General features: G+C 38.0%; 1 non-coding gene across 1 annotated transcript; it reads right to left on the bottom strand.

Annotated features, from left to right (window-relative positions):
• Nucleotides 1–3,198: 3,198 nt before the first annotated feature.
• LOC118659511 lies at nucleotides 3,199–3,335 on the bottom strand. The gene has a single exon (XR_004968615.1). It is a non-coding gene; the product is annotated as a small nucleolar RNA SNORA76 (small nucleolar RNA).
• Between the last annotated feature and the right edge of the window lie 8,105 nt (nucleotides 3,336–11,440).

Here is an 11,440-nt window from a genome sequence, read left to right as displayed (position 1 = left end):
AAAAATAAAATGAAAAAAAAAGTTACAGTCATGGTATATTAAGAGCAGATCTGGGGTAGGTGGGCGGGGGTGTCACAAAGACCTGTGTGTAATTCTGGCTCCACCATTCATTCACTATGTGACATACAGAGGTTGTTTAACCTTTGTGAGCCTCAATTTCCTCATCTGTTAAATGGGGATAGTAACAGCCACTTCTTAGGGTCACTCTGATGATTAGACTAGATAATATATGTAAAAACTTTAGCAATTAAGATATTACAGTAAAAAACAGCCTCAAATTCCCAGTGGCTTGAAACAGCAACATTTTATGTCTTGCTCACATTTCAAGTCCATCAGGGGCTGGCTGGGTGTTGAGCTCCAGATCATCCTTCACTAGACACTCTGGCTGACGGAGCTGCTGGAACATCACCTGCCATCATGGCAGAGGGAAGGAACTTAGCAAATCACATACCTGATCTTAAGTTTCTTTCTGGAATGTCTCATGGCTACGCCTAATTTCAAAGGACAAAGAATTGCAATCCTACCACATGTGCAAAAGAAGGAAAACCAGAAATATTGGAAAACTAGAGGCTCAGTGCACGAATTCATGCACAGGTGGGGTCCAGCTGGCCTGCCCCAATGGGGGTCCATTGGGTCAGGCCAGCAGGGAGGAGGGCTGTAGGTGGTTGGCCAGCCAGCCCCGCCCCTGATTGGGGTGTTGGGGGCCAATCAGGGGCCAGGCCAGCCAGGGTGGGGGGACTGATTGGGGCCAGGATCAGGCTGGTTGACCCCCACAGTGCATGTCATAGCCACTGGTCATTCTGGTGGTTCCGCCATTCTGGCCACTGGGCTTTTACATATATAGATAGCACAACTAACTCTCACAAATACCTATGACAGTGCTGGCACCTAGAGGCTTACAATAATATATATATATATATATATATATATATATATATATATATATATAATGCATTTTTACATATAAGCATTTTCAATGCACAAAAATTAGAACAAAATATGTTACTATTTTAACAGCAATAACTTTAGATGATCAGGTTATTTTGTTGTTGTGTTGTTTTTTGTTAATCCTCACCCAAGGATATTTTTTCCATTGATTTTCAGGAAGAGTAGAAGGGACGGGGAGAAACACAGAGAGATAAATATCAATGTGAGAGAGACATATTGATTGGTTGCCTCCTGCTCGCTCCCTGACCGGGGCTGGGGTCAAGCCTGCAACCAAGGTACATGCCCTTGACTGGAATCAAACTCGAGACCCTTTGAAATAGATGGGCTGACTCTCCAACCACTAAGCAAAACTGCCTGGGCAATAATCAGATTATTGATGGTCCTTTTCTGCACCTATACTTGTGCTGTAATTATTAACTGTATATAATATGTCTATACTACTTTTTAAATAAAGATAAATAAATAAGACTAATACTTATTACTGTTTATATTTAGCTATTTTCATCAAGTTTTTAAAGGCATAACTGAATTTAAAAACCATCCTGCTCTCTTGGTTAACCACAACTCTGGGAGGTCAGCTGTTTAGATGATGAAGTCATAACCGGGGCACTACTTGTGGAGATAAAGGCTATATAAATTTTAGGAAGAGAACAAAGAAGGATGTGAGCTACACTAAAGATTCAAATGTTTGATTGATAGCAAAAGCCAAAATATGGGAGTTACGAACTGTATTGCAAATAGCATTGTCATAAGGTGTTATTAATCTTGTATAATGAGCAGCTTCATTCCAAATTGTTTGATCAACATTTAAAATTCCCCCAAATCTCATCTTACTTGTGGTCAATAAAATAAAAAACAACAACATATAGTCTTTGGTTAAAATATCCTAAAGAAGCATATTAAAAATTATAGCTTTTGTCATGAAAAAGTAGCCAAATGGTTTTAAGTATTCTCAGAGGACTGAAGAAACTCGAAGCTTGTATGTAATAAAACAGAAGCTACTTTAAGTGATGTTGCAGATTTAACGTTCATTAAATTTCTCCCCATTCAGCAAGGAAAACATTTTCTTTCTGTCTCCTTTTGCAGTTATCAGCCACTGACCTTGCACCCCAGTCTGACTCCCTGAAGAATTGTGACCCCAGAATCTGGGGACAGCAGCTGGTTGCACTGAGTTACAGCTATCTGAGCCGAAGATGTCAGTTTTGCTCTGTTTCTTACTGAGAATAGTGTTATTGGAGAGGGGACTTTGCATTAAATGGTGCTTACAAACCAATCCAAGGCAGCATAATATTGCACCTGTACTAATGAAGAGAATGCAGGCTAATAGCTTATTTGTCATTAAAAACTATATTTTCTTCAAGAAATTAATGTCATAAAAAAAGGTAGAGGACATTGCTTTGTATTAAAAGAGCATTGTAAAGCATAAAAACCCAATGAAATGTGTGGCCCTTAAATGGTTCAACCAAACCAAAGGTTGAAGAATATCTGGGGGACAATAGGGGGATATTTAACTGAAGACTAGGTATTAGGCAATGTCACAAATTTTTTTAAAAAAATTTGTTTGTTGTGATATTATGTATTGTGATTAGGTAGGCAAGTGTCATTATTTAGAGGTAAATGTCAATTTTCATAATTTTTAAAACTAAGAAAATATAGATAAAGAAAATATAGAAAAATGTTAATAATTACAGCACTAATTGAATGTAGGTGAGGAGTATTTAGAGGATTATTATTATACTTTTTCTGCTTTTCACTATGCTTAAAATGTTTTTCATTATTAAAACTTTAAATTTCCTAAGTGGTAGGAACAATATAAGGAATGAGAATACATCAATAATATCACAGACCTTTAGAGCTAGGAAAGATATTAGAGAACATTTATTTCCACACCCTCACTTTGGCGATATGACAATTGCTGCCTTGAGTGATTGGCAAATTACCTAAGGCTACATAATTGGTTGGTGACAGAACCCAGAGGAAAACCAGGTCTCCTGAGTCCCAAGTAAAATTCTATAATTGCATTGTGATTCCTAGATTCTGCCCTGCTCACACCTGACTCCTAACTAAGCCAATATGGCTGTCACTCCAAGGCCACCAATTACACTTCTTTTGGGTTATCGGCTATAGCCTTGGGCACCATCATCACAGTTGCCCATGCAACTGTTATAGAATGGCAGACATTTCAGTAAGTAACATCATCCCTATGCCAAATCATACCTCACATGCTACATCTTTTTTTTTCTTTTTTCCCATTGTCACTTGCTGCCAAAGGAACTGCGTAGTGGCATTTAAGCAGCCCTGGATCTGAGCAAGTTAGGTTTGCTCTGGCATGGCCACCAGACCCCTGAGGCCACCGGCCAGGCATTGCAGAGGTTCCAGGGAAGTGCCTAGATGCTACTTCTTACCCCCAGAAATTCAGCAATGAGAAACTAATACAGCCCCCTTCAACCTCCAACCCTCACATGTCTTCCTCCTCTCACTACTTAGTGATGGGAAGGTTCGTTGTTATTTTTACAAAGGTTTCCTCCAAAAAATGCTTTATTCCTGAGAGATACATTAATTAAGCTGTATCTGCATTTCTCTGAATATAATGATTCTGCTTTTTATTATTGTTTAGGACATGAATCTTTGAAATGTATTCACAAAGGACAGAAGAAGTGACAAGAATTAGTGTGTGTGTGTGTGTGTGTGTGTGTGTGTGTGTGTGTTTAGCAAGAAATACCTTTAAGCATTTAGGCAGGTCATAAAATTACAAAATGCCCCAAATTATAAAGACAGAATTAGTAACACAATTTATGTTGATAAAGAGAGTTTAAAGTTGTAAACTCAATTCACATTTCTCATTCTAGATTTACAATATGACCTTCCTTCTTTCCTTCTCTTCTCAATTCATCATTTTTATAGTGAGAGTTTCTAAAGGTAAAATAGTTTAAAAATATGCAAAATATTGGAGATAGAGAGAGAATAAGAGAGAGAGAGAGAGAAAGAAAGAAAGAAAGAAAGAAAGAAAGAAAGAAAGAAAGAAAGGCCAAAACATTACTTTTATGATGACTTTTCTTTACCAGCCTATGTTGTCTTTTGGCAAGGAATTTTAGCTTCCTTGTCTCTATCAGGTATTGCTTTCCACTGTGGGATTTTTCTTGTTTCTAGTTACATTTAGTTTCTGTCCTCAGACCTGTGACATCCAACAGGCAACACTGAATATAGGAACGGATAAATCCTCCTTGGTCTCACAGTCATTCAACAATGCTGAGGAGTCTTGTTCTGGATTGCTCTCTGAGATGATGTACCTGAGCCCCATCTTCCTGCTCTCTCCTGCTTGAAAGCCTCTTGGGACTTTGTTCCTCAGCTCTCAGAACTTGCACCAGCTTCCAAACTCCCTCCCATCTCCTGAACTTTTCCTGGTCTTAAACCTTCTTGAGAAACTGTTCTATTGCTCCTCATAGTCCAACATAACAATAACACATCATAGTTGAAAACATGCCCTCCCCCTCCAACAACAAAATTCTAGAACAGAAAAATATAATAATTAAAATTTACTTAGTTAGAAATTTATGCAGTTTTACTATTATTTTAGTGGCTACCTTAGAAATTGACTAATTTAAGTGACTATGTTTAACAGTAGACTATACACTGTTGAAAAAAAGAGAATTAGTAAATAGCATATAAGTCAGAAAAGTCTTTCAAGGAAAAACAGAGTGACAAAAGGAGGAAATGAAGAGTGGATTAAAGATGCGTGAAATTCAGTAACAAGGTCTAATATATAGTTGATTAAAGCTCCAGATGAGAATGAGAAAATGATGCAAACACAATAATTGAAAAGATAATGACTGAGAATTTTTCACAACCAATGAGAGAGATCTACAGATTTAAGAAGCCCAGTAATAGTGACTATACACATTTGTTTTCTCTTGGGAATTTGGGTGTAGCTCAGGTGGAAATAAATAAAAAAGAAGCCCAAATCTAGATGCATCATAGTAAAACTGCAGAAAACTAAAGATAAAGAGAAAATCTTAAAGGAGTGACAATATATCCTACCTTTCAGGAGTAATATCAGAAATCAGAATATAATAGAACAGAACACCTTCAAAACACTGAAAGAAAATAATTGCCAATCTAGAATTTTTACTGTCTGGAAAGTTCTTCAAAGACTAACTTGCATTAATGACATTTCAAGATAAATAAAAATGAGACTATTTGTCCCCAGAAGATTATACTAAAAGAAATCCAAACGGAGGGTCTTCAAGCAGAAATAAAATAATCTCACACAGAAGGTTGGAGATGCAGAAAGAAAGGAGGAACAAGGAAGATAAACATAAGGGTAAATCTAACTGAGTATTGATGGTACACATAATAATGTCTCATTTGGATTTATATGTATATTTTAAATAAATGGTAACAATAACATAAAAATCAAGAGAAAATAAAAACCAAAGTGTTCAAAGGTCCTTTTATTGCTTCAGAGGAAGATACAGCAATCAATATTAGACTTCGATAGGTCAAATATACATGCTGAATTTCTAGCATGCCTTTTGGAGGATTGCCAACCTGAGTGGCCTGATCAAGCTCTGGAATTTCAGTGTAAGAAAACTTTTCACGACTCACTTTAGGTTGCCATTCTCTGAGATTATTAACGGGCCTCATGGGAGGGAAAGAACCAAAACCATCAAGGTTCTCAAGATTTGAAGTTAGGAAGCCCTGCTATGTTAGACCAAGGTGTCTGTAACTACATCCTAGTGACAGGGAAAGACAGTGAAGTCTCTGATATACAAGCTCATTGGAAAAGTGGGAGTCCATGCTGAAGAGGATTCAGGATAAGGACCTAAGTTTCCATGTAAAAAAATTGGTTTCTTAAGTGAGGCTGATAATGGAAGCTCCTCCATACCAAACCCCCTGTCACAGTGCTTGCAACATTGGGAAAATAGCTGAGCATGAAAGCATCAACTAGACAGAAGCCCAAGTGGGCACATCCTGGGATGAGCCTGGCACTCATGTGTCCTCAAAGGACATGTATTAGTTATTTATTGCTTCTTAACAAATTACCCCTCAAATTAGTGGCTGAAAACAGCACAGATTATTTTCTCTTGAAATCCTTGGGTCAGGAATCTGGGTATAGCTCATCTGGGTATCTCTGGCTCAAGGTCTCTCATAAGGTTGTAGTCAAGATGTCAGCGGGGCTTTGGTGTCATGAAAGCTCCACTGAAGGGCAGAGAGAAATGTTTCTAAGCCAATTCACATGGATCTTAGTAGCCCTCAATTCCTTGTTGTCTGTTGTCTAACGGCCTGGCTCAGTTTCTTGGTCCATGGGTCAGTGCACAACATGGCAGCCCAAGACAGAAGCCACAGTCATTTTACACTTTAATCTCAGAAGTGCCATGCCTTTACTTACCATATTTGAGTCATTAGAAGGGAGTCACTAGATTCCATCTCACACTCAAGTGAAGGGATTTCACCAGGGGGTAGATACCAGGAAGCAGGAATCATTATGAACCTTCTTACAGGCTTTTCACCACAAGGCTAGACCAATAAAATTTCACTACAGAGAGAACAGCAGCCCCTGACTGTAGAGAACTGACTTTCAACAGTGACACCATGACACTGTGTGTCAGAGAGAAACAAAGAAGATGGTAATAATAAGAATCACTATTTATTGAACACATACTCTAAGCAAAACTAATCTAATCAATTTGCAAGTTATGAACTGAATGTTGTATGGCTCCCCCGAAATTTATGTTTAAGTCTTAACTGCCAATGTGATGGTATGAGGAGGTGCGTCTTTGGGAGGTAATTAGGTTTAGAAGAGGCCATGAAAGTGAAGCCTCCATGGAGGGATTAGTGCTCTTATAGGAAGAGAAAGATGGACCAGAGCTCTCCCTCTCTACCACATGGAGAACCGGCAGGAGGGGGCTATCTGCAAACAAGAAACAGGGTTTTTACCAGAGAGCAGATCTGCTGGCACCTTGATCTTGGACTTTCCTGCCTCCAGAATTGTGAAAATAAATGCCTGTTATTTAAGGCACCCAAATCTATGGTATTTTGTTATAGCAGCCAGAGCAGACTAAAATACATCTATTAACTTATTTAATCCTCATAATGACCTAATCAAAATGTGTTGTTAGTATCTATATTTCACCATTGAGGAAAACAAGGCACAGAAAAGTTAAATAACTTGTCCAAGATCGTATAGCCAGTAAATGGTGGAGCTTGCATCGAAACCCAGACAGTCTGTTCTCAGAACCCATGCTTTCACCCACTACATTCCATTGAGTGGATGCTAACGTCCTCCCTTAAGACTGGGTTCTGTAAAATTTGGAGGGGGAATAAATGAAACGTTATCTGATGGGGGCTTGAGCAAGTGTTAACCAGAAAAATTGATATGTCTGCATCTTGGACTTTTTTAAGTTCACAAGCTGACTCCGGGAGTATTCATCTTCTTTGGATGGACCTTCAGATCTCTCTGCTATTGGGTACTGTGGCTTATCTCAAGTCGTAGAGATTTTGAAAACTCCAGGAAAGGCATCTATGGAACTCCACAAAGACTGAGCCAAAGAAAGTCCTCAGAAGATAGCCAACGTTTCTCAATGGCTTTTGGTGGCCTATAATCACCCGGATTAAAAACTTTCCTTACATTAAAAACGGCCATAAAATGAGTTAGAAAAAATTGACTTGAGTCTGATCTAATCTAAAAGCAAAGGAGGCTTTTCACTTAGTACCTCCAAATTTCTCCCTCTTCAAAGAACATTCTCTTCCAGATGTCTCCACAGCTGAAGTCATGGTCTATCTATCAGCAGCCTCCACTGTCTCCCCACAATACAAGCCATTTGCAACACAGTATGGCATAAGCTTTCTCACAAAAATATTTCTTGCTAAAAATATGAAAATTCAGCCCTAACCAGTTTGGCTTAGTGGAGAGAGCATCAGCCTGCGGACTCAAGGGTCCCAGGTTCGATTCCGGTCAAGGGCATGTACCTTGGTTGTGGGCGCATCCTCAGTGGGGGGAGGGGAGGGGGGTGTAGGAGGCAGCTGATCTATGTTTCTAACTCTCTATTCCTCTCCCTTCGTCTCTGTAAAAATCAATAAAATATATTAAAAAATAAATAAAAATATGAAAATTCCAAAATGTCATAGATTAGTTTTGCTTTTACCTTTGAAATATAATCTACTTACTTCTCTAACTTCCTTAGTTCCATGTGGTCTTTCTTGCATGAAGGATATTCTTAGTGGATACATGTTGCACCCAGGATATGCATCCAGTAAATACTCCTTGGGTGACACAGTGAAGGAAGGCTTCCTCTGAATGCTTTGCATAAACCTAAGATTTCATTGGCCTAAAAGGAGAATGACTATTTCCATTTGAACTTGGCCTGGCATCCACACTTTTTGCTTTTCTGCTTTTGGTACCACTGCTCCCTCTGCCAATTTCTCATAATTCATCTGGAGGCCTGCTACAACTCAAAGTAACTCCAGCCAAAGTAACTCCAGAGCGTGAGAGAATAATTCTGTGAGCACCAGTCAGCAACATTCAGGGACTTGAAGCCAGTTTAGATTCAAGCAAAGGCTCCTTTTGGAACCATTGACTATAGAGGAAAACAAATTGCAATGGGTAAATTTGTTTTTGGTGTTGATTCTTTTGCTCCAGTATAAAGTAGAAGCTGTGACACCTGAAACTGGCCAGTGAAAAAGGAGAACCTGTCTGCCATGGCTGGAGGTAAAGTTTACATTTGCACGTTATTCTAAACACTAAGGACAGAGTCACACCAAGCAGCTGTCAGATAACAAAGTATCCATGTGCCAGTGTCCCCATGACTTTCCTCTGCCAAACTCCCCATTTTTCCAAACTCACTTTGATTGCTACGTGTGGATTATCACTGGGATCCTTGTAACTTTCTCAGGCTGACACAGCAAGTAGATTTGATGGCTGCCTGCACCCGAGTTGCCATTAGGCAGTGGTGGTATTATTGGTTCAACACTTAATTGGAGGCTTATGTAGTTCTTGGTGTTGGTGAGCCTTGCCATCTTATTTGCAGAACTTTCTTAGGTGGGAGGGAAAAAGCCTGCCTCATATCCACTATGTTTCAAGTAAATGTTTGTAGAATTTTCTGGACCTCCACTGAGCAGTCATTAATAAAGGGCTACTCCTAAAATTCATTTTAGCAGTAAAAAGCTGTAGATGTTATCAAGATGTAGGCATATTCAGCACCAAAAATACATTTACATATTCCCATTAAATTTCTCTTTACTACTATGATAACATATTCATGCAATTAGCATGTCTACTTCTTTGGCTAGTCCAAGAAGTCCTGAGGGCAGGTCTAATGTTATTCATCTTTATATGCTTAGCTTCGGCACAATGTCTCACACAGTAGGTATTCAATAAAATTCTGTGGAAAAGCCATGTTTAGCAGCTACACCTTTCAATGAGTCCTACATTAAATCTTCTAATTGACAGATATAATGGGCTCCATAAATATTTCAAATAGAAAGAAACCCATTCAACTTCCTGATCCCCTCTACATTCTCACAGGCCCTTGCTCTGAATGAGAGAATAAGAATGTGAAAACCACCTTCTTCTTGTGGTCATTACAAAAAAATAAAATACTCCCTAGCCTACCACCTTAATGTAGAGTTCTAAGCCAAACATCCCAAACATTATTAGGGGAGTTTGAAATATAGAATGACTCCAAACTCTCTCACATATACACTGTACCAAAGGCACACAGCCAACCTGCCTTTGGAGGCAGAAGCCTAGTGGAAACCAGGACTGAACAAATTACTCTTTTCCACTGGGGTCTAGCTCCCCAGCTTCAGAAACTACGTGGGTCAATTCTTAGAGACATTCTGGGAGGCATGGGCCAGAGGTGTCTTGAAAACAGCTAAGATGATTCTCTTCTCAAACTCGTTAGCCCGTGGGGGCATTTGCCAACAGAGCCAATACCTCCAGGTGTTCCATAAAACAGGGATCAGCAAAATTTGTCTCTAAAGGACCAAATTTTAAGTATTTTTAGGCTTTGCAGGTCACGTCTATATCAGTTGCATGTTCTTCTTTTTTGTGTGTTTGTGTGTGTTTACAAACCTTAAAAATAAAAACTAAAAAAAATTTTTTTCACTGGAAGACATGTAGAAGAAATTAGACAGGAAACCTGGATCTGGACCATAGGGAATAGTTGCAAAAGATCACAACCCTTGCAAAAGATCACATTGATGTGACAGACATTAATATGATTCTTTCCTCCAACCCAACAATAAATTTACTTTATTTTGGACATTTCTTATTGAAAAGAGTAAAGGATTTAGGTTCAAAAAACCTAGGTTTCTACCTCTAAGTCACTGTGTGATTTAGGCCAGCTCATTTGATTCCTTTAGGCTTCAGTTGCCGCATCTTAAAATGTGGGCAATAAATAAATATCTTATATAGTTGTTCAAAGACTCCAATGAGTTAACATATGTGGAAGTTCTTCGTAAACTATAAACTCTACTTAAGTGTTAGCTATTGTTAATCTTAATGTTATTTAACTCCTAAGGAATAGAATTACTCTGATAACATTATGGTTTACTTTGTATATATACAGTTCCAATGATAGAGTGTGGGAAAATCCCAAAGGAATATTTGGCTTGAATCATAAATTATTAGAAATCTTCAACCTTTTCTTAGAACCTTTTTTTGCTTGTGTGGGAAATTACTTGTAAGAAAAAGAAATTGTGGTTTTTTGACTTTCCACATTCACAGAAGAAAAACTACAAAAGAAAAAAATTATTTTTGTAAAAAATATTTGTAGGAATCCATTTTTAAATGTCAAAGATTTTGTCCAGAAGTTAAAACAAGTGAAGACTCATTTCTTTAGAAAAAGAGAAATTGAGATTAAGCTGAAAATTAATATAACATACTTTGGTGAGGGAAAAAGCGTGTTCAAATAAATGCTTTTGACTGATTGTGATCACACTGCTACCTTATCTAATACATTTAGGAATTGAACAGCTATTAAATATTGCCCAACTTTGGTGACAAACAAAACAAAAAATGAATTTATATTTTGCCCATGAGATTCTTAAGCTATTTCTTTAAAAAAAGTTATTTAAGAATGTCAACAATTGTGGTAAATGATGATAGCCATTAGTGTCCACTTCTACATTGTGCATGACAAATCATCTCTAGTTCCTCAATCTTTCTTTTTTAATTCTTAACACTTGATATCAGCCCATACACTTCTTTTAAAAAGCTTTGAAATTTTTGACATTTTCACTTTTCTAGTTCTTTGGCTCCTCTTCCTTGAAAACACGAGCATTTCCACTATTTTCTTGATCAACCTCAAGTTCCCTCTCAGCTCCATCTCTCAGACAACAAAATCATTCATACTTATAAATAGTTGTCTAATGTACCTATTCCCATTCAATTATAAGTTCCATGAGAGAAGGAATTTTGTCTTGTTCCCTGTTAAATCCTTACTTAAGGGATATATAACCTGGCTTACATGTACTAACTCCCAGTGCTTTA

This window comes from Myotis myotis, unplaced genomic scaffold (genome assembly GCF_014108235.1).
Source record: "Myotis myotis isolate mMyoMyo1 unplaced genomic scaffold, mMyoMyo1.p scaffold_m19_p_6, whole genome shotgun sequence".
Taxonomy (NCBI): Eukaryota; Metazoa; Chordata; class Mammalia; order Chiroptera; family Vespertilionidae; genus Myotis; species Myotis myotis.
The sequence above is the reverse complement of the archived record's forward strand: the minus strand, read 5'-3'. Positions and strand labels throughout refer to the sequence as shown.